The sequence below is a fragment of the Periplaneta americana genome, chromosome 13 (genome assembly GCF_040183065.1).
Source record: "Periplaneta americana isolate PAMFEO1 chromosome 13, P.americana_PAMFEO1_priV1, whole genome shotgun sequence".
Classification (NCBI taxonomy): domain Eukaryota; kingdom Metazoa; phylum Arthropoda; class Insecta; order Blattodea; family Blattidae; genus Periplaneta; species Periplaneta americana.
Genome location: NC_091129.1, coordinates 108,247,244 through 108,272,331, shown reverse-complemented (window position 1 = coordinate 108,272,331; position 25,088 = coordinate 108,247,244). Strand labels below are relative to the sequence as shown.

At 35.2% G+C, this 25,088-nt stretch overlaps 1 protein-coding gene and 1 long non-coding RNA gene across 2 annotated transcripts in view; one reads left to right on the top strand and one right to left on the bottom strand.

Annotated features, from left to right (window-relative positions):
* Positions 1-1,917: 1,917 nt before the first annotated feature.
* LOC138712207 (tyrosine-protein phosphatase non-receptor type 13-like) overlaps positions 1,918-25,088 on the top strand; it is a 1,532,948-nt gene continuing 1,509,777 nt past the window's right edge. The window contains exons 1-2 of the mRNA XM_069843724.1: positions 1,918-2,133; positions 2,255-2,295. The gene's annotated coding sequence lies outside the window, so the exon portion shown is untranslated. The remainder of the gene's footprint in view (positions 2,134-2,254; positions 2,296-25,088) is intronic.
* LOC138712206 (uncharacterized) lies at positions 9,271-22,018 on the bottom strand. Its single transcript, XR_011335669.1, has 3 exons — positions 21,847-22,018; positions 16,636-16,702; positions 9,271-14,774 (listed from the first exon to the last, which is right to left on the bottom strand). It is a non-coding gene; the product is annotated as an uncharacterized lncRNA (long non-coding RNA).

The window sequence follows — 25,088 nt, the reverse complement described above, 5'->3', positions numbered from 1 at the left end:
ATATAATTCAAGGGTCAGGAAAAATGGAAAGAATATTAAATCCTTAGGTTTACGTTACATGTTCCCTCTTTCATTGATACAGAGGAGGAACCCGAAGACTAGCACTGCAGTCTCTAGTGGGCTTATTACACCTTATCGTTTCTATACTCAGAATGATTTTTGTAGCACTTTTGCAGGTATCATTATTAGTAAGTTTAATGCTGATATGAGAAGTGCTTCAGGGCGAAGATCCTGGTACTCCTCAGACACTTGCCTTAGGATGGGACCTAGCTCTATTAGGGCTGAGGTGGGATGACCCACAAATTCCACCTGGGCCACCTTTCAACTGGAACAATCGTCTCATATATTATAGTGTACAATAGATCAATGTAAACCTACTGCATTTATTTGTCCCGGATCTGGTCCTCTAAAAGCCATCCAGCTGTGTGGTGTCATCTGTCGATTCAGCCTGCATGTCTTAAAGTCCCGGTGGAGTCCCACTAGTATGCCCTTCCACTTCCTCCCCCTGAAAGCATACTACACTTCTCAGACGGATGTCATTTGTACTCTGCATGTTTATGGTGAATACTATAAAAATGATGGTAATGAATATTGAAGTGGAGGAATGATGGAGAGAAATTGGAGAACCCCAAGAAAAACTCTTGGAACCTTCACTTTGTCCACCACAAAATACGACTCTGCCATTGCTGGGATTCCAACCTGGGTCCGCAGTGATCGTAAGCTAGTTAGAAACAAGTAGCAGATTAAGGTTGGGTGACAGATGCAACCGTAAGCAATGCTAGTGTTCCTATCAAATCCCAACTCTAACAGGATTACGAGGGAATAATTATATAGCAACACTGAGCATTAATTCAGGCTTTGCCCTTTCTGTTAGTCTAGCGCTCAGTTCCTCGTACTCCACTTATACACCTTCGATTGTTTAGAGCTCTTTCCTCAGTCGTACCAACATAACTTTGGTGACATTACATAAGTTTCACGGTAGTGTACACTCACACTATGTCTTGGATATACGAATCTATGACTAGGTTAGTTTAGGTTTTTGTTATCCTTGCATGTACGAATCTGCGACAGGTTAGGTTAGTTTAGGCTTTTGTTATGCCTTGTACATACGAATTTGTGCGGGAATTTCACGCGCTGGGCAAAGGCTGGTGATTTTTTTTGTGTGTTGTCAGTCTGGTCTGCAATAAGGTAGTGTAATGGCTGATTTTCATTTCCGAAATCACCGCAACTACTGCTACTGAAACTCTACTACTTTCACCTCCGATCACATATATAACAGATTTCCCAATCCATGTTAAAAACCGTAACATGTGGAACAGAACAACCACCAGATTCGCCACTGTCGATTAGTAACGACCGCTAGATGGAAGTATAGTTGCTCCATGCAATTCAAATGGGAGTTATAACGTAACTTTTTCTGCAGTTGCTAGATGGCAGCGTAGTAAAATTGATCAAAGTTGATGCCTTCAAAGCCCATAAGGTTGCTCAATCTGTTGTCTGTTACATGTGATCTGGGATTTCACCACAGTCTAGTATGTACAGTCACGAAGCTCAATACGTAGGGAATATGCATCCATAGATAGTTGCTAACCACTAGGATCGCTACTATCGCCTCATCACATATAATGTGAAATTATATAGTATAATAGCGTAGGCAACGGTGAAACTGTACCGGCACAGTCTTCCTATAGTACCCTCATCAACTCAACTGTATATGCTAAGACTGTGATTTCATCCTACATCATCAACTTCACTTCTTGTCCTCTTTGTTCACTGAAATAATACAACTTATTCCAATCTGTTTCTTGCTTCAGTGTTTGAACATAACCAAAGAACATGACAGTGTTGATATTACTGATCAAGCAGCTTTTGGATCAAGCAACAAATTTGTAGCCAATAGACTTTCTGTATTCTATATTTGTAACATGGCGGTTTCCTCTTTTGAATTGGTGTGTTGATAAGCATGGATTGTGTCAGGTGTCTTATTTGACATTTGTGCTTAATATGGCCGCGCGATTGATGATTGTATTGCGATTATAACATTAATGCGAAATATTTGTACGTTAATGATTCAGTGTGGAATGTAAGGGATACAAGTTCTTTTCATATCAATCATCATTGCAGAAATTGAAGGTGAACGCTGTTTGTAGATCTTGTCATAGTCGGCAATGAAATCTAACTTAAATGATTCATACTTACTTGCTCTTTATATATGAAACATCATTATTTGTAAATGTTTTGTTTTACATTACAGTGGCCTGAGTACGGTAGCAGCTTGTCAGCTTAAAATTCAAGGTATTTTTTCATAATAAAGTAGGTTTACATATCATTGCAAATTATCGTACGAAGCTTGTGTTAGTTCTTTCAGAGTGTAATTATAATGTGTGTACACCATGTACAGTACAACATGATTTAACTAATGTATAGTAAAGATATAGCCTACACGCAATTAGTAGTGACAATGGAGTTAGATTAGTCAACTTTGCCACATCGAAAAACTTCTGTATGGTTGTGAAACTTGGACTCTCACTCTGAGAGAGGAACATAGGTTAAGGGTGTTTGAGAATAAGGTGCTTAGGAAAATATTTGGGGCTAAGCGGGATGAAGTTACAGGAGAATGGAGAAAGTTACACAACACAGAACTGCACGCATTGTATTCTTCACCTGACATAATTAGGAACTTAAAATCCAGACGTTTGAGATGGGGAGGGCATGTAGCACGTATGGGCGAATCCAGAAATGCATATAGAGTGTTAGTTGGGAGACCGGAGGGAAAAAGACCTTTAGGGAGGCCGAGACGTAGATGGGAGGATAATATTAAAATGGATTTGAGGGAGGTGGGGTATGATGATAGAAACTGAATTAATCTTGCACAGGATAGGGACCGATGGCGGGCTTATGTGAGGGCGGCAATGAACCTTCGGGTTCCTTAAAGCCATTTGTATAGTAAAGATATTTTATATATTGGGATTCATGTCTTTTGCTGAACTATGGAATAAAATAAATGAATGAATGAAGGTACTTTGTTTATGGAGTGATATTTAGGCTATTTACCGGGAACATCTGCTTTCTTTTACATCACATTCAAATTCTCCATTTTATTTCATAAAATGTACATCTTATTTCATTTATTACCTAGTAAGAAAGTAGTACCAGTAGTATAAAATTGTTAAAATGTTAATAACTCTTAGCTCAGAAGTTTTCCTGTTTTATAATTTTGGGTATCTGGTTTTCGTCTTTGATGTATAAAACTTGGTGCTAGACAGAATAATACGATTGACCTTCACTTGTGCCGTTAATTGTCTATAAATCTGACAATTATATGAAATTGTTTATGTATTTTGTCATCTGATTGTGAGCTAGTAGGCCTAGTATGAAACTTGCCCTAGTTTGGGTAATAGGGCCTAGAATTGACATTCACTTGTGGCGTTAACATACGATAAACCGCGACAGTGAAGTGTAACTCATAGTAGATAAACATAGATTTACGGCTTTTAAGGAACCCGCAGGTTCATTGCTGCCCTCACATAAGCCTGCCATCGGTCCCAGTCCTGAGCAAGATTAATCCATTCTCTACCATCATATCCCACCTCCCTCAAATCCATTTTAATATTATTCTCCAATCTACGTTTCGGCCTTTCCAAAGGTCTTTTTTCCTCTGGCCTCCCAACTAACACTCTATATGCATTTCTGGATTCGTTCATATGTGCTACATGTCCTGCTCATCTCACACATCTGGATTTAATGTTCCTAATTATGTCAAATGAGGAATACAATATGTGCAGTTCTACGTTGTGCAACTTTCTCCATTCTCTTGTAACTTCATCCCTCTTATCCCCAAATATTTTCCTAAGCAGATAAACATAGACATTGGTTTAAAATAAATGCAATTTTTCTTTCTAGTTAAATATTTTAAATTTAAGATCGACATTTCTCTGCCCTAAAATATTATTTTTAAATAAACACCCTTATTCCATTAGGCTAAATTTAGAAAATTTCGTATGACTTGTTTTCACTGTTGTATCAGCTTTATTTTTCATGCCAGTAACAGTTTCAACAGTTACCAGTAACGATTTTAACTGTGTTAACATTTTAATAAATTGTGAAAATTGATCGGACATTGCGTTTCAGTACCAGTATTAGGAGACCTTTGAATCTTATTTGTAAAGAACTGTAGCCAATATTGTAGGCTATATAATTAAGGTACAGGGACACTGTTGAAACAATATGACATTTCTACAGTTTGAGCTCACCATAGGCAAGAAAACTGAACTGAACAAGATTAATGTACAGTTCATGGGCGTGCTTCTGTACAGGGGCAGCAGCATTTCTCTAAGGTTAGAGCCCACTTTAGGTGTGTGTATTAATTGAAAATTAGAGGCTAAGAAATATTGAGAATAAGACGCATGTTTATATGACATTTTTTTCGATTAATACACACACACCTGAACTGGGCTCTAACCTTAGAGAAATGCCACTGCCCCTGTACAGAAGCGTGCCCGGGGTCTATTTCACTACTGAATGTGATTTCTAAAGAAACTTCATTATAATCAATGTAGTAGGCTGTATGATAAAGGGTCCAGGGCACCGAGCAGTGACAGTCTGTTATGAATTTGAAATTCTATCATTAGGTGAAATACTCTAAATAAAAAGTTAAAGGTATTCCTATAACATGCCATGAAGGCACTTGGGGGACATTGAGGTAGAGCCCCATGCTTTCCATGACCTCGGTACTAGAATGAAGTGGTGTGGTCGGCACCACACTCTGACCGCCTTTTACCCGTGGGAAAGACCCAGTACTCAATTTTATAGGAGGCTGAGTGAATCTTGGGGCCATTCTGAAAGTTTGGCAACGAGAAAAAAATCCTGTCACTACCTGGGATCGAACCCCGGACCTTTCAGTCTGTAGCCAGCTGCTCTACCAACTGAGCTACCTGGCTGCCGAAATACTCTAAATAGAATGATTTATTTTTATAAAACCTTTCTAAGTAAATGAATTACCGGTAGTAGATTTATATCTAAAAAGAAGTACAAAATCCACACCATAAATTAGGTATCTTATAATTCAACAAATTAAACATTCAAAGCTAATAGTGACTGATCCACAAGGTATACAATTGGCCTAAGTGAAGAGTTATTAGCTATGAAGGGGTGTGCTGGTAGTAATTTAACAAATGGCTCGCAGAAAAAAGTGGGGCAGCCAGTGGATAGATATGAAACAGGGGAAGAAGGCATTGCTTACTTTAGAATAATAGTGGTAATTCTATGGAAGAACTAGACCTAGGAAACATTAATTTTTCTTTTACAGTTGCGTACTACAGTATTAAGCACATGATTTTACTTTATGGCAGCCAATATTTTCACAGAATATCCTAGAATTATTTACTTCTTGTATGTAGCTAAAAATGTATCACCGCCATATTGTCTACATCAAATGTAAAAAAATTAAAATTTTCAGTACTAGATAGCTCTGCCTGTCTCTTCTCTCTTCTATTCTTCTATTGCTCTCTTCCTTCCAATTCTCTATCGTATGTTCTGAGCTTTTGTGTGTCTCAACTATATTTGTAAAGTCGCAACATACATTTAATTCGAAATTTTTATTGTTAATTACTTACCTGAAGTAGTCTCGTCTGGGACCAGTGCTGGAGACATTAACCATTAAGATAACAAGAGCTATGACAGCCCTATCACTGCGACCTGAAAGATCTATTGCACTTCCCCATCATAATGTCCTATCAATCCAATAGTTTGATGTTCATAATGAACTGAATCAAACTACGGACTGGGACAATTGTTACCTCCTCAAGTTTTGGAAAGTGTTTTTCAAAGATGAGAGCTGTTTGATGGACGAGTGCATTACTGTCACACGATAGATGAGCTACAGACTCATCTCCCTGTGAGCAATGAGCACAGGATGTTGAGGTTATGTCCCATACCGTGCAGGTTCTTCTTGAGGGCACAGTGTCCTGTAAGAAAGCCAACTGCCCAGCAGAGCTGTTTCTTGCTCAATTTTAACAAGTCACTTGACCTACTTTTATCAAAATCTCTTATGAGCAGGGAAAGGAAGTTCATGCTCTAAAAACGTGAAGAATATGAATGCATTTATGCCGTAAAAATAGATAAATATGCTACAAAATATGCATTACCAGTCTGAGATTATTTTAACAGAATAATAACATATAGGTAACTTACGTTTAGTCTATGGATTTTGAAGTGCTTGCCTCATTGCTGAATGCTCCATTTATGTTGTTACAGTTCACAACTAAGCTGTGACGTATGTTTTCTGTTGTCATTCTTCGCCTGTTGTCTCTCAGCATAGCTTTGTAGCGCGAAAAACTTCGTTCTACATCACAAGAAGTAAGAGGGGCTTACACAAAAGCTGTGAGCTGTCCTATAGAAAATTTTGTTGGATTTTGGGATGTTTTTCCTTCGAGAATATCTTGAATTTTTTTAAGTTTATAATAGCCAGGGTTTTTGGAAAGAATATTTGCTGTTTTCTCGTTCACTTTATCGCCTACATTTCCTGGAACTGATGTTAAACTGGATATTGTTCTATCGAAATCTGCTAAAGACTGCAGTAAAGAAATATCAATTGCAAACTTGAGAGGCTCATCATTACGTTCAAAATTCATGAACATAAATTAGTCGTGTTTACGAGGTTACACACTTTTAAAAATGAGGGAAAGACAAATAAACATACATAATAATTATGCAGTTTCCCTGCATAAATGTTAAAATATGATGCTTTTATAAATAAAGACAAAATATGCACTTTTATGCACAATAAAAGTAATATCATTGTATTCAGAAATTTGTGATTCATGTAGATAATCTTTCAGCATATTCACACAATAGCGATCAAATATGCAAATGCGTGAACTTCCTTTCCCTACTTATGAGGGCCTTGGAGTGTCTGCAGCTCTCACTTGAGTTCCAGTAGTTTTTAGTTTCTTCAGAGCCCAGTCCCTTATAACCAGTTTAACTCTTCTTAGAGATAGTTCCAACACAGGCTAAGGTCCTATGAATGGGATCTCAGTTTCCTCTACAGCCTCATCTGCTGTCTCATTATCTCTAATCTGTGCATGTCCCGGCACCTATTTCAGTTGCACTGTGTTATGTTCAGCCAGTATCATGAGGGATCGTGGCATTCCAAGACCAATTTCGACTTAATCAAGGGGGCTTCAAGTGCCTTAAGTGCTGCTTGACTGTCTGAAAGTATGAGAATGTGTTTACGATTGTAGCCCATCCTAATAGTTTCCCTGATGCTGGCTAACATAGCAAATATCTCAGCCTGAAAGACTGTGGCATATTGACCCAAGCTAAAAGAAAGCTTGGTGCTGTTTCCGAATAATTCAGCACCAGTTCCTGACTTGGTTTTTAGTTTGGGTAAGTTGGAACATATGTACATCTTAGAATGTTTATATTCAATAATTTGTTACGAAATCTGTTACTGTTGCGTTGTAAGAACGAGAATGAGAAGCTTGCCTGCTGATAGCACATAGGCTAATTGTATCACATGACACTTAATTGCCAACTGCATCAATTAGCTATATATGTGTCTAAGGTAATAAATGAAAAAGTTTTGCTTGAAAGAACAAATCATGAATTCATGATCTGTCCTAATGAAGTTTCCTGTTTTGAAATTAGTTAGGTACGGTATATGTGAAACAGTGGCGGTGTTCCACATCATATCATGTTATGACTTCCTAACAGGCATTTATAGGCCTACTGGTTTTAAATTTTTTATAAAACATTTAATATAGTAGACTCTTGCTAATCCAGCCATTCCTTGCACAAAAGTGTGCCGAATTAGCGAGAGTGCTGGATTACTGACGTGTTTAAATTGCCATTAAATTTAATTTTATAAGCTACTCCAACCACTCCACTTGCACTTTTAAATCGAAACTAGAATGTTCCACGCATGGCCAGCACATGTGTAGGCCTACATATATAAATATACATGTGTAAAAGTAATGAGTATAACTCATGGCACTGGTACAAATTTCTCAGAAAAATAATAATAATAATAATAGTAAACTGCCCCCCATTGAGGGTAGCCCTTACGGTCTCAGTATATCCTCAAAAAAATTATTATACATATGTAAACATAGATATTAAATTTCAAAGAAGGGAAACGAAGAAAAGGGCGTGAAAAATTACAATTGCTATTAATGTGGCACCATGTGATTAATTAGGATGTGGCAAGATTTTTTAACACAATTATCACAGTGTCATCCCTCAGAGATGTTGGCAGAGCAAACTGTCGTCGAAATTCTTCGAAAAAAGCTGGTATAGTCCCTCGAGCACCTATGAGCAAGCCGAATACTTCAACGTGAATTAAGGCATATTTCAACTTGAAATAGTTGACTGTAGGCTCATAGAGCGACTTCTTCTCAAGGTGGACCTCGGCTGACTGATGACATTCTACTTCAAAACGTATCGTGGGGTCCACAATGATGCCCTGTTTAGTGTCAGCATTGTACGCTAAAATATCTACTCGTCTTGTTGGCCCACTTTCAGCTATACAGAAGATTTCTTCTTCTACTATCCAGCCCTTATTTCTTAATGCGGCAGCAATTACTGTATAAATGATGGGAACTATGCTAGAAGGAGGCTGGATTAGTGAGGAGGTAATGCAGGCTGAAGAGGAACTGGATGCAGTATTGACAAATAGAGGAGAATGTTTGCTAGCAATAAATTGGCAACAAGTTATTGGGAACAGTGTAGCACAACTCTCCTTGCCAGACCACATGACTTATAAGTTGCTTTATGTATCAGTGATCAGTTCATGTGCCATGAAATTGTTACTGGTACTGCTTTTACTGTTAAATTATTGATAACTTTTAACTTACTAACTTCCAATCAGTCTTTGAACTGCTGACTGAACAAAAAACCTTAAATATGCTGGTGGCAAACTGAAGATGCTGAAGAAACCTTGAATCTTGTACCCTATGAGGCAGCCGAACCTTATATGACAGTAAGAATATGTTTCCAGTTCATTTGTTTCAAAGACTGGAAAGAATTGCATATAAAAATATCCTTGTACGTGTGACCAAAGTGTAGCTTAATTGCATGGAGAAAGGTCATTACTGAACTGAGCATATATTTACTCAGACTTTCTGTCTTGACCTAATTTCTTTTTAATTTTGCCTACTGGTAATTCAAGATTATTCTCGAGTACTAGAAGATAAATTAAGAACATTAAGTTCCTGGGCAATAGATTACTAATTTATAATGTGAAACAATATTGACTGAAATGGTACACTTAACTGAGGCCGAATAAAAAACAGTTTTATTTCACTTTATAGGCCTATTACAGTAATTGAAGAATTGGAGAAAAAGGGTAAAAGTGCCATTTTCATGAAAATTGTGTTTTTATTGGAATAACAATTTATGTATTTAGCCCTATAACATACTTATCATTTTATTAGGTGTTCAAAGATGGCTTCAATCTATCTTATAACTCATTTTCCTTCAGTGTTTGAATATGGCATTTATATTCTTATTTACTTCAAGTCTTCAATTCAGCAGAACTGAAAACAATTCTCAGAAACAATATTAATGAAATCAGAAGCCTAATATATCTTCATATTATATCTGATCCTTCCATCTCTTCATAGAACTTTATTTCGGACAGGTTGAAGCACTTTGAAAGATGATGAGATATGACGCATGCATTGAAAGCACATGTCAGTACAATTCCCCAAAAGAGTCTAGGATAAGCCTTCACTTTGTTCTTCATATATCATGGACCTCTTTTCAAGACTTCTGGAACAAACACTGTAAGACATTGGAGAAGTTGCGCCATGTGATCAAAAGCAAGCGTCCAAATCACGCCATTGCAGCATAATCCTTCATGGTAAAGCAAGACAACATAATGCCCATGCTATGATGGGGTATATTGCAGAAATTTTGACTGAAGATGCTATGAATTCTTGTGTACCAGTACAGTCCAAATCTGTCACCATGTAATTTTCATATGTTTTTCTTTGTATCTGAGAAAAGCACATTCAGGAACATTTTGATTCATAAATTTGCTTTGTAATCTGTAACGATAATTTTTTCAAAATTGTCTGTTTTCAAGCTTTAGCTTTTATCCATCAGTAACATTTTGTAAGCGAAGAAATAAGATTCTGTACAAACATTGGTTAATGGGTATGGCTAAACTTACATTTTTCATTTAAATTTCATCAGAAAGATACTCATTTCTCTCATCCATGGCTGGAGTCACACGCCTCATCACTGAAGACTTGGATTTTTCTTCAACATACTAGCCCACTAAGTCGTGTAATAAACATAACCGACAGTACTGGTATGTTGGTATGTTACAAGTTGAGAAGTTGTGAAACAGCTGTTTATAATATTGAAAATGTTGATTGTCAGTAACAGCAACATAGATAGCATAGAATGTGCCTTGTAAAGTTTGTTGTAGCAAAAATTAATAAATTGACAGTTTTTAAACTATCTGAAAATAGGCATTTTAGACACTATAACGACCCAAATACACATTTTAGGGTACCAATACTATAAAACACTATCAAATATCATGGTTTTTTAGGTTTTTCATGAAACATGGACATATTTCATTTTTTTTGTACTAATGCTTAAAGAACAAAACAGATATTTAGACTAAAATGTCATGTCCAATTATTATTAGATATTTAAATTTCCATTGCAGTGTAATAGAGCAAGATTTTGTATTTTAATTGAATTTTGTTTTGGAGTAGTATGTTATGTAGGCTTAGGCCCTACATGTGGACGAGATTGTGTAAATTGTAATGTACATTATACATTACATTCCTTCTGGTTTGGATAATGCTACACTCTTGGATTAAAAATGTAGCATGCTGAGAGAAGATACTTTCTGAATATGGTTCCAGCACTTTTAAATGCTTTTCTTTAATTAATTTGTAAAATTACACGTACTGATATACGAGTACATTTTTATATGCAGTTGAGTGATTGCAAAACTCGCTCAGTCCATTTGGCCATTTTTAAGATTTATACATATATATGATTATGTTTGAGACCTTTATCATTATATGGACAGCTCAGAAGTCAATCAGTGTAAGTCATCAAATTAAGAAAAAGAGAAAATGAGGGTTTTATTAATTGTTTATCCCAAAATCCCGTTAAGATTAAAAATTAAATAATAAGTTATTCATGTGTGACAATAACTGTAGTAACGTAATGCATACTTGCAAAAGTATCAATTAATAAATGTAATTATTTTAGGAAAAAACATAAAATATTACGCTTTATTTATTGTTTTTGTGCTGTTTTCTTCCGGTTAAAAGTCATACTACTGACTTAAATGAATATACTCCTGAAAAAAATGTGTCATAAAGAATCCCTCAAGCCCAATATCTCAGAACTGGATATTTAGTGACTTCCACTGGTAGGCTTCTGAGCTGTCCATATTTTAAGCTTGTTTTCTTCCAAAACAACGCCAATCCTTGTCTAAAAGTTTGTATTATTGTGCATGTCACTTGAAACTCGTTCAGTCCATAGACCTAGGGATAAAAAAACCAGCTCAGTCCTTTCATAAAAATGGACTGAATGCATTTTGGGAAATGAATGTGTTGGAAAGAGTGGGTGAAGAAAAAATGATGCTGAAACTGATCAGGAAAATAAGTAGGAATTGGTTGGGTCACTGTCTGAGAAGAAACTGCCTGTTGAAGGATATGCTGGAAAAAAAAAGTAAATGGGAGAACAGTTCGTGGCAGAAGATATTAGACGATAGACGACATTAAGATAAATGGATCATATGCGGAGACTAAGAGGAAGGCTGAAAATAGGAAAGATTGAAGAATGCTGGGTTTGCAGTGAAAGACCTGCCATTTGGTAAAACAATATATGTTTATATACAGGATGGAAGGGAACCTATTACATTAATTGAGAGACGTAATAGATGAAGTCAATGCGAACAAGTTTTTCAAATAAGTTTTTTGAGACGTCCAATAGTTTTGAGAATACAAAATGTTGTAACACTGCATAGAGTAGCTGGAGGTCATTGTTCTGCAGGGGGTGAGTGTAATTTCAGTCATCCACTCTGCAAGACTTGCGAGAGGAAAATGCAGACAAAAAGGTCGCATCAGATACTTTTCGATCAAATTACTGTGGATCAAAATGTAATTATAGCTATGTATCGAAGTGAAACAACTACTTTCATACCCAGTATTATTACTTATATGTAGATCTTTTTTTTAAACTTCAGTAAGTCCAGGTGTTCAAAAGTCCTCACAGTTTATAAATAAATATGCATTCCAATCATTTTCTGTTTGATTAATTCATTTTATTATTTGAGATGCATTTATACAATATTTAAATAGGGTGACCCGTTTGGGAAGACATAAAGTAATAATGCTGTAACATGAGAACTGTTGCTATATTTTGTTTTGCAGTAAGTTAATCTGTAAATACATTCTAGAAGGATGAATGTTCATTAACCTCAACCAGGTACCATTGCATACGTAACACAATTCATATCGTGAGGCTTATTTATTCCATGTGTGCTGTAACAACGCAGAGATATGATGAAGGATGGATGGGGCGGTTCAGTGTCAGCACGTAGAACTGAAAACCCGGGTTCGAGTCCTGGTGCCGGAGAGAATTTTTCTCTGCTCCACCCATCCATCATATGATAATGCAGAATTCCTGCACGGAAGTATCATACGTACTTTGGTACATCACAATAACGCAAAGGTAGTTTTTTCAAAACTTGAGACAATCTTTGCTTTGAGAGCATCAATATCCCTGGGTGCATAAACATCATTCTTCACAAAACCCCAAATCGGGTGGCGTTAGGTCTGGAGTATTTGGACGCTATATAATTGGCAACCACGACTTCAGCAATTAATATCGACTGTTAGTCACGAACTTGTTTTTATCAATGAGGTAGGTAATCCACTCTCTTCAGACGTGCGGTACCATCCTTATTGATTTGTAATTCGGAGTTTTCATATTCATGGTTAAAACAACGTTGAACTGATGTTACACTTTCACCGTTTGCAAACTACAACACAAATTTCGCTACTTGTCTTAGTAAACGGCGTTTTGTTTTCTCAGTCGTTGCTAAGGAAAAGTCTTACTTCTCTTCTTCGTAAAACTAATGATACAGAACTACCATGTTTTAACGTTATATGTATTTGAAATTAAAATAACTGTTTTTAGACAGTTGTTTCATAATGACGACTTTTCGATTCTCATTTTAGTATCGAAAAGTCATTGATTTCCGCATCCATAAATTAGCGTGCTTAAAAGTAAATTTCCGTTCCTAATATACTTTTAAGCACGTTAATTAGAAATACTGAAACCATAACTATTTATTTATTATAAATATTCACAACACAATTATTTAAATTGGAAATTACAACATTTGGAGATTTGATACATGTGCCTACATTATTCACTTCCGAATCACTCATTTTCCTAATTATGTTTATCACTTTCGTTGTAATAATATTGTAGGTATATTCCAAAATTACATGGCAAGCAGAACCCCATTTAAACAACTTCGTAACAACCAGCAAAACAGTCACCATAGCTTCCTACATATCCGAAGGCCGTGAACTCTATCTCTTTCCATACGAATGTGATACTCTTTCGTCTTTAATATCAGAAGTTCGCCATTGCGAGAGAACGAATCAACAATTTTATTCTCTTTAAAATATAAATACATAAGGAATTCTTAAGAGACTATCTAAAAAATCTTGTATGAAACACGTGCGAATCTAGCGTTTTAAGCACTCGCCGTGTTGTCCCTTCACTTCTCACGCTTAAAACTCTATCATTTCGCAACTTGTTGCATAAATAGTATTGTATCACTCCTAATATAATTTTTATAGCCAATCATTTTTATGTCTTCCCAAGCAGATCGAGCTGTATATTAATGTTAAGCACTAGAATACTTTAATATTGGTTTCTAAAATTGTTATTAGTGTACGTTCGAAACTTATTTTTGATAGTTTCTCTTGCATTACCACTTTCTTTACTGACATTTATCTTCAGTATACTGATTGTCAGGCACAAGTGGACAGTATTCTTCCTCGTAAAGATTTTCTTTCCCATTATCAAGCTTTGATGTATGTGATTGTATACTTTTACCGATAAATTGAGATTTAGTGTTTAAAGGCTTTATAGTTTCAGGATTGTTTTGCTTCATTGGTTTATTGTCGTTTATAATATTGATGTAACTATTTTTGAAAGTATCGCCGATTCTTTGATTAAATGTATTATCGGGTAGAGATTCAATTTGTTTTGTCTCTTGTTGATTTGATTTGGCAAACGTATCAGTCTTCAAATGCTTATTTTGTTTAAATTCCTTCTCAAGATATTTTTTAAATTCATCCCTAAAATATTCATCCATTGTACGCCAAACACTGAGACTATACCATAATAAAATGACAATTAGAAACCCTCCCCGAAAAATTCCTGCATATGGAATCATTTTTATACGGTATTCAACGTTTTTGATCCAAGTTGCAGTTACAGTCTGGTACCGCGTTATTACTCGTAGAAGAAAGAACTAATAATCCCTATAACTTCTTGAATATGAGGCCAAGTCATGGTTAAGAACACCACTAAAGAATTGACAATGACAAAGAGTCTCATATAAGAAACGCCTTCTGATGATCGCAGCCAGTTTCCAAAACCTTGATTCTCGTCGTCGGATATGTCGTCTACTTGGCTGTCAGTTGTCTTCCCTTCAGGTTTGCCGTTTCCACCTTTTCTTTTTTTCATGATGAACAACTTCGGCAGTAATCTTCTTTAATCTATTGGGAAGAAAAACACATTATTTTTGTTAAATTGAAGGTATTTCTTGATTAGAGTCCACACCTGTGGAATAACGGCTAGCGCGTCTGGCCGCGAAACCAGGTGGCCCGGGTTCGATTCCCGATCGGGGCAAGTTACCTGGTTGAGGTTTTTTCCGGGGTTTTCCCTCAACCCAATATGAGCAAATGCTGGGTAACTTTAGGTGCTGGACCCTGGACTCACTTCACTGGCATTATCACCTTCATGTCATTCAGACGCTAAATAACCTGAGATGTTGATAAAGCGTCGTAAAATAATCTACTAAAATAAAAATCTTGATTAGAAACTCGTACGTTATTTGTTTTTATTGTTATTTTCTCTTGAAGGAATGAGAAATATGCGCAAAATAACATATCACGAAGCTGAGTTAATAGACTCGGAAGGATATTAATACGTTCATACTTTTTAAATCCAATTGAAATCAATTTGATTTGATTGTTTTTGTCGCTATAACTTTCGCATAAAACCATCCCAATATTGCAAGTTACAGATTGTCAAGATTGTATTATTAAGACAAGATTTTCTCTCACTGTTTTGTAAGAAAACGATTTTGCATTGGTTTAGAATTTTGATTTTTTTCAATAAATATATTACTGTCTTAAAAATTACACAATTCTGCGAGAGAACAATTGTGAGAAATCTGGGTTGTATATAGGCCTGCACATTGAATGTAAATTGTTTAAGTAACAGATAGTCGAGGTTTTTAATTAGGCTATTAGCACTGGAGGAAATAGCTTTCGTAAAAATATCAATTACAGTAATCTATTTGAAAGGAAAAGCCTTTGTGGTATATAACAGAATATTTTCATTTCCATTTGTAATACCGTTATCGAACTCTCCATATTTATTACTAAGTAGCTGTAGTTATTGCAATGTTATTGTATATTATTTACAGCTGTCACCAATAGTATACCCAATTTGATACAAATAAATGAATAAAATAAGTAAGGAAATAAATACGTAGGCATACACAAATAAATACATGCGTAAAAAAAGGGAAGTTACAATCTATGATGACGCTGGTCATGCAAGCATGTCTGATGCGCGTGTTCCCGGCGGGAGCAGCCGACCTTGACGCTCTATTATTGGCTTGATCATTTCAATACTAATGCATCGGGATCTTTGAAATTTAATGTACATTTGTAATGAAACACTGTAATGTATATCTAGGTCTATTTACAAATGAGTAAACTTAAACGTAATTTTTTTTTATTAGGGTCGCATGCCGATGATTTCAAATAGGCTAATATTACATGAAAAATACTCGAATTCAGTATTTTCGTGAAAAATAACGTGTTTAGAGTTTTGGTAAATCTATTTCACTTTGTAAGAGCTCTGAATTTATTTTATTGGCTGCCAGATATGAAAACGACCCAATTAAAAACGTTGATATTGAAGTTAGGTGATCTCGCGAGTCAGTCTGTTAAGTAAAATAGTATGTAATACTGTACAGTGAACTGTGATGTGGTTATTTGAGCGTCTCTTAGTTCAGATTTAGATTTTTGTTATTGAAATTCAAATAATACAAGTATACACATATTAGTGAAGTAAAACTGATTGGTTCACGAGATCATGTGATTGTGTGGGCGCAGAAGAGCTCAAAGTTGGGTCACCTTATACCATGCATTTGCTTTGGAAAGTCTGAATTTAGCAGACTTGATAATTACTTAATTTTCTTCACATAAGTTTAGTTTTTATTCTAATTAAATACGTATAAACATAAACATTATCCCAAAGTATTATTTCTGAAGTAATTTGAAAACCATATTAACTCTGTCCATAGAACTACAGACTACGAATTGAAAGAATCAAGATTCAAACCTGGGTAAAGGTGGAATTTTTCATCTCTTCATAACTTCGAGAAAGGCATCTTGGTTCACTGAGCTTCCTATAAAATTGAGAAGACATTAATGAGTAAAGGCTCATTCACAATGAAAATTAAACATAACTTAAGCGTTAACTTAAGAATGTAAACGTTACGGTAAAATCAAGAAGTCATAACCATCATTCACGATGGGAACATAAACATAACAGCAAACATACTTGGTAACCATGGAAACATAACGACGCCATTTCCTCATATTCTGTCGTATACTTCAGCGCTCCACGATTGTGTTCTGTTTGCAGATCACGTAAGCATAAGCATGAAAATTTGGAGTTTGAAAACTTTCATGTTAACGTCTTACGGTAATGTTTATGTCAATGCTTAAGTGAATCATAGTGAATGATCCCATTTGGTAGCCCGGGCGCAAACTTCTGTGTTTATGTTACGGTTATGTTTAATTTTCATTTTGAATGGGCCTTAATTCTTTCTAGAGTAACACGCCTATTTTGAAATGGCAAAAAACAACAAAATATATGGAGTGACATTCGTTTGCTGTTGATATTCTATGTAGAACTGTACCGTGTTAAAGGGTATCCTGGGTTTCAGAGGTTATATCTCATTATTTTAATCTTGAACGGATAAATCAATAAAATAATAAGGAAAAAAAATAGGCTAATATATGGGCCGGGTGGCGCAAGGAAGTGACTGCACGGCTAATAAATTAGCAATCGCTGTCATCTCTAAAAAACATTTAATAACAGTGACATAACCTACAGCTATGAATAACAAGGGGCTATGTATATGTGCATACGATAACTTAAACGCAAAGACCCAATTACAGTCAAGATAATAAGAGTAAGTTTAAACATATAATAGTAATGAAAATAATAATTCTGGTCGAAGGAAAACCATGTTGCCAGACAGAGAAAAATCTATATGTTCAGTAATAAACTTTAGAATTTAGAAATGAAAACCAAAGAAGAACCAAAGGAATTACTATCGATGTATCTCGGCTGATGAGCGAGAAAATTTTAGATTGGGAAGTATTCCTCTGACGTACACAGAAGAGAGTAGCAGCAGTGTTGTGAACGACAAGAAGGTAAAATCGGTTGCTTGCATTTTATTGCTTGGGCGAAGGAAAGAGTTACGGATGGAGGAAGGACATTTACAAGACCGGAAAGGAAACAGAGACATCATAGGTCCATCAACAGGTCGATGGCAGTAGTGAGCGACAGTAAAAATGTCAAGCAGCCAACCTTACCAAGTGAGGTGAAATAATATTGTGGGTTTGGAAGTGTGACATTTTTTGGGTCACATAGTAAAAGCACAACAACATGTAAAGATAAAAAATCATAACAATAGATACTTGCTTGAGAGTACCTAAATGTACCACAACTGCAGCGTATAATCACAGTAGCAGCTTCAGCCCAAGGCTTTATAACATGATAATAGTTAAATTCCCAAACACAATTTGCTAATGTTCCTTATTTTAAAAAATCAATTAAAATTGCTGTTTAGAGAGAGAATTTAAAGTTCTGTTATTGTGATATTTGTGTTTTCTTCTTTTTTTTTTTTTACTTTTTATTCTGTTATTTTAATAAAATGTCTCAACATTATGTGGAATGCCCCCTGAGCACGAGTATGTAATTTACTTTTTTCTGGGGGGTGCTAGAGTGTTTATATATATAAAAAAACAATATGTATCTTTGTTCTGGCAATAAAGTATTATATTATTATTAATAGTAACTTATACTATGAAACTAGTTTATAATGTTAATTTTATGCGTAAGTCAATGTTTAGCAAAAGAGCTTTCCTAATTTTGACGAATGCATTAACTGTGTACCATTGTAAGCGTGTTTTTAGTACTCTATTTTATGTATGACATCATTATAAAATAAAGAAATGTAATTATCCAATTCGTAATGATGGGCAGTTTGAAATCATGGTCTATGAAGAATGAGTTGCTATGACAGCAAATATTATTGCACGGAAAATCATTTAATAACATTAATTTTATGACAGATTACGATTCAGTTGGCATTGTAATATTTTACGACATTAGTACAGTAATGTCGCATATTGTAGTTGAGTTTGTCTAAGAATAAAGACCGTACAAAAATGCTTAATAAGGGAAAACTTTCAGGAAAATATATTATATGATGTGTACAATTATTATAAAATTTAATAAAATCAATCAACTAAATAATGCTCTACAAAAGCACCTCAACACACAAATATCATAAACAAATACAACCACACAGGCGTATACACACTCAAATGCAACACCCGCAACAACTTCTACATAGGACAGACAGGCAGATAATTTCAAACACGTTATAAAGTACACATGACTGCCATTACAAAACTACAAAACACTTCCACATATGCAGAACACATCACAAATGCTAACCACACCTACAGAGACATCAACATAGACATGGAAATTCTACACATTCAACCGAAAAGCCAGAAACTAAACACACTAGAACAATACGAAATATATATGATTTTTATTGTCATACACATTTAATGTAATATGTGTATTTTATGATATAATTATGTATACATTTTATGTAACTATTTGTGCAAGGGTACAATATGTATGATTTAATTACAGCCCTAATATACCTTGGGGTAAAATAGGGTTCTATAAACTTGGAAATTTAATAATAATATAGACACACAAAAACACATCCAAATGAAATTCTCAACACACAACTCAAATTCAGAACACACACTCTTTGACTCCACTACACTACACAACCACACCCCCACAGGAAGCACAAACAAAAGGCGCCAAGACCAGCAACAACCAGTTCTGAAGATGGCCGATAACAGGCCGAAACATGTTAACGAGGTAATGTAAATTTAACACGAGAAAAACACATAATACGTTTTCCGAAGTGATATAGTGTTAAAAGTTGTCTAGTCAAGATGTATAAAAAATTGCTTGAAAAGGAGAAATTTTTCAATAAAATGTATAATTAATGTCAGGATAATTATAAAACTTAACAAAATTGGTAAGCTAAACGAAATATATTTAATAAGTGGAAACGTTTTAAGGAAAATTGATAATTTTATTACATTGTTAGAACGATAAAATTCAGCAAAATCAGTTAGCTGAAGAAATTGCTTAAGAAGGACAAAATTTTGAGGAAATTTTAGAGCTACATTACTATAATTATAACACTCAACAGAAACAGTAACTTAAAAAAATTGCTTAGGAAGGGAAGCAATTTCAGGGAAGTTAGAATTATATCAGTAGCAGTATAATTTTGTTACAGAACTTTACAAGATCAATAAACTAAAAGAATTGCTCAGCCCAAAAGAATTTTTAGGATAGTTTGTAATTATATCAGTAAAACTTAGCAAAGGGAATAAGGTAAAAAAAGCTTGAGGGAAAATTTTCAGATTTAAAATTTTCCAGAAAATGTTTATTACTAGTTTTAACTTTTGTGTCCGTAAAGAAGACGACATAGAAAACTTGATGAATTCCGAATGATGTGCGGAACAATGAAAACATTAAGGCAGAATTGTGCAAGGGAAAGAAAATATAATATTATGGCCACACCAATTTTGATTTATCATAGGGAAAATAAGGCTATAAGTAAATTTGACAAACGAAAATTAGTTAGCCGGAAAGCAACTGCTATTCTGGATTGAAACCTACAAACCGAGAATTAATAATATATTTGTTTAAAAAAATAAAAGCGTAAAAGCAGGTGGTTACAACATATTAAAAGAATGGATGAAACAAGATAAGCCACAAGGAAGAAGCGTAGGAAGATAACGTAGAAGATGCGAAGATTGCTTTTCAATACCTAGATGATCCTAATAATGGAACATGTTATTTGACCTAATCAATGCGGATGATGGTGACTCTGAGTATCTTATCAATAGAAGTTTATAAGTTCATGATTTGAATCCTCTAGATTCAAAACCCACTATATATATAATTTAAATATGGTTTATTTAACACACACACACACACACACGCGTGGAGTAACGGTCAGCGCGTCTGGCCGCGAAACCAGGTGGCCCGGGTTCGAATCTCGGTTGGGGCAAGTTACCTGGTTGAGGTTTTTACCGGGGTTTTCCCTCAACCCAATACGAACAAATGCTGGGTAACTTTCGGTGCTGGACCCCGGACTCATTTCACCGGCATTATCACCTTCATATCATTCAGACGCTAAATAACGTAGATGTTGATACAGCGTCGTAAAATAACCCAATAAAATATATATATATATATATATATATATATATATATATATATATATATACACTAAGATTTATTTAAAATCATCCGTCCTCAAGTGAGGTTGACCACTGGGATCCGGAATTAACAAACATAAAAAGATGAAGGGAAATGAAACGAGTAAAATAATTATTCGATTTGTACATTAAAACAAAAATTTGTGTGTCAGCATATAAATGATAGTGTAGAATTTGAAGAGAGGCCTTCAGAATTTCCATCACAATCTTCTGCACCTCATAAATGGGAATTTTAAAGGATTTAAGGATATTACATGTACATTTTGGTAAACAACCTCTAGCTCCAAATAGTAAGCCTGTAACATCCCAGTTGTAAAGCGAAATGCTATAGTTTTCACTGAGGTATGGAAAACAAGGTACACATTTAGCTACTTTACAATTCAATTTTGCGCACCAATAAAGTGCCAAGGATGAGATTTTATTTATATGGCTTTTAGTTCGAAAAACCACTAAATTTCATTGAAAAGACTTGTTAAAATAGTTGTTAGGTTCAAAATCCCCTATATCCGTCACCAGTTACTTAAAAAAATCTTGTAATTTGTGAAAGTGGATATAGATTTCGAATATATGGGATTCATTTATAACGCACACTTTTAATATATAATTGAAATCCGATACTTTATTCATAAGGAACAGAAACCAGTACCAATCACTGAAATCGGTTTAATCTGTGAAAAGTATGATCATGATAGTCATAGTGGAATATTTGTTACATGTACGAATATGAAATAAAACAGATGCGATGTCCTTTACTATAACTGTATAAAAGAAATCTAGATTTTTTTAGTATTTTACTCCCAGAGGTTATGTGTTTATCACAGAAATCCTTTGTGTATTGTGGTGGAGATCTGTTGTGTAGTGAATTCACTAATCTCGCTTTATTGTGAACTCACCAATCTCACTTTATTGTGTTCAGAAAATGACTTCTTACTGTATACAGCTGGTTGGCCTCTTCTTTTCTTGAGTTAGCGATCTTGACAGGCTAGCTGGGCACAGCTGATAACACCTTGTGAATGGTCGTCTTGTTGCAACAGCTTTTTGAAACCAATCGCGAATGTCAGACTGACTATGAAGCCAACTTGCTTACCCTGTGCTTGTGACTTGGTCGAGCGTCACGTAAGAGTACAATTGGCTTTTCCCTTTAACCAGCTTTAAGTAATCCTGTTAGTTCAGTGTAATACCCTTCTCTGATGTACTAGCCATGTCTCTTACAATTGGGCGAAGGACTGTTCGACCTCCAGAAACACTCAATACATTTGCAGAAGTTCACCGATTCCAACTGTTTTCACTTTTATTGATGTTACTTTCACTCTAGTCGATATTCATTGTCGAATGAGTACTGTGTTTGCCGTTGGATCCTAGACAGTTCCTGACATTGTTGCAAAGGTTCTGAATACTTCTACAGATTCCTTCAAACTTACCAAAAGGAACGGAACTGGCTTACGGGGTTACTTACTCTTTCGAGAGTTAAAACAGTTTCTAATTTTTCTTATACATAGTAATAATTTGATATGAACTTTTAGGTTTATATGGAAAGAAATTATATATATGAATTTGAGCAAGTTACATGCATTGAAATATTCGCATACACAAACACTATACCAGCCAGCAATCTCTAAGTTTATCTCCCATTTTTTAAAATTGTGTTTTTCAAACTGTTTAAATCATCTTCCAGAATTTTTGTAATGACTTCATGAAATTTTGCATGGTCCTTTTTTTTAATATTGCCAACAAACTGTAGCTTTAGCAGAGAAAAACAAAAAAAATATTCAGTGAAAAATTCTTTAAAAATTTAATCAAATATACGAAAAATCTTTTTTCTTCCTCTTGAGCTAGGACTTGTTAATATGAACGTTACCGCCAAGCCAAAAAAAAAAAAAAAAAAAAAAAAATGAAGATCTTGCGAGAACTTTTCTAAAAACGGTCTGTTAAAAATTGCAAAATGAACATTTTGAAAATTTACAATTTAAAAAATTTTGTATTTAGGCAGTTTTTTTCTTTCAGGTTGAAAGCAATTTTCAAACACAAAACATATTTCGTGAAATTAGGGCTTACGGATATTATAAAACATATACTACATTTTAATGGTGTAAAGTGTGTGTAGTCTAATGACTGTGTTAAGTATTCGATGTTAAAAGTGATCAATTTTATGGTTGCTCACCAGTCAGGCAAAAATTTCAGTAGTCACCATGGTCGAACTGCGGACTCGGAATTAAAAAATAAGATTTTATTTCTCACTCGTCAAAAATGTTCACTCGCCACAGACGAGCAGACGAGTGCTTTTTTTTCAATCCCTGGTCACAAGGGATTGGGTGAGGGGATCGAGGCTGTCGTACATTCCTACTGACAATTGTATCTTCGAATGCTCGATGATGGAGTTCGTCCATAAAATAGTGGGCTGTGTGTATTGCCGTAGAATGCTTCTGGACGGGGAACGTGCTTTTACATTTTTCCAGCAGCAGTAGTAGTGGTAGTTGTAGTTATAGTAGTAGTTATAGCTGTAGCTGTAGTTTCAGTTGTAGATGCAGTCGTAGTAGTTGTAGTTCTAGTAAAGTTAAGCGTAGTCAACTCATTTTTGAACACTTCGACTGATACCAAGTTACCGTACAGTTATTTTAAGCTCTTTGACGAGAACTAAGTTACCGGTACATTTATTTTGAACACCTTGACGAGCACCAAAATAGCTACAGTCATTTCGAACACTTTGACGAATACCAAGTTACAGGTAAATTAGGCCTATTTTTAACAATTGTACGAATATCAAGGTACCGATAGAATTATTTTGAACACGTCAACGAGTACCAAGTTACCGCTACAATTATTTTGAACGCTTTGACGAGTACCAAGTTACAGGGGCGTATTTTGCGGACTACCGGGGCTACCGGCGGTAGCCCAAGGAAATTACAAAAGAAAAAGTTTATAATATAACATAATGTAATAATTTTGTATTACCGTATTAGTTTTACCACAGTAATTAAAATTAAAGTAATTGTTAGATTTATATGCGCTCTCTGCTCTCGAAAAGAAACAAGTTGTCAAGGCGGCATCACTGGAGAAACCGCTGCTACGAAGGGTAGCCTGTGACCGTCCCGCTCACGTCGCACAACTCCCCGTCCCCCCCGCTCTCTTCTGTTTCCATCGTGCAGTGTAGGCGGGTGAGTTGCCGCTCTCGTGATCGGTTTCTTGGAAGGCACGAAGCAACAATATGCTTAGTATGCTAGCTCATTAATGTGATTGTGTTCTTGCAGTGCAGTATTTTAAATTTGTGATTTGTTCGAGTGTCTAAGAGTTATATTAATTGTGAATTATTAAGTTTTTAATTTCCCAATTAAGTGATATTGTGAAAAATATGGCAGAACAAGTTTCTGGAGAGGTTTGTGTTGAAAATGACTGTGTAATAGAAGGTTTATTAAAAGTGCCTTTTAACCGTCGTACATACAACGAGAAAGTTGAAATTGTGAAAATGGAAAGACCAACTCCTGAGTTAAATTTGTCCATGGACGTAAAAGAAAAACAGCGTGAGTACACACGCCATTTCACTTCAACATCATATGGTAAGTGGAATTGGTTGTGTGGTAGTTCTAAACTGTCTAAACTATTTTGCTGGCCATGTTTGTTATTTAGCCGCGAAACTAATGTGTGGTCAAAAGAGGGGTTTTCTAATATGAACTCCCTTCGAACGGCAGTCCTAAAACACGACAAATCAAAAGCTCATATTTATAGTAGCATGAACTTTGCAAACTTTGGGAAGACAAGAATTGATTTACAGCTAGATAAGCAAAAAGTTCTACACATCAACCAACACAATGCTCTTGTGAAAAAAAAATCGGGAGATTTTACTGCGTCTTATTAACGCAGTCTGCTTTCCAGGAAAACAAGAATTGGCTTTTCGGGGTCATAATGAGAGTGTGGAATCAGACAATAGAGGAAATTATATTGAATATTTAAGTTCCTTAAGTGAATTTGACCATTTACTGGCCAATCATCTTGAGAGTTCAACAGTATTCCGTGGTACTTCTCCCGCAATTCAGAATGACTTAATATTTGCTATAAGTGGGGTTATGATAAAGAACATAAAATCTGAAATAGAAGAAGCACCTTTTGTGGCCATTGTTGTTGATGAAACAAGTGACTGCTCTAATCAGAGTCAATTGTCCACTGTTTTAAGATACG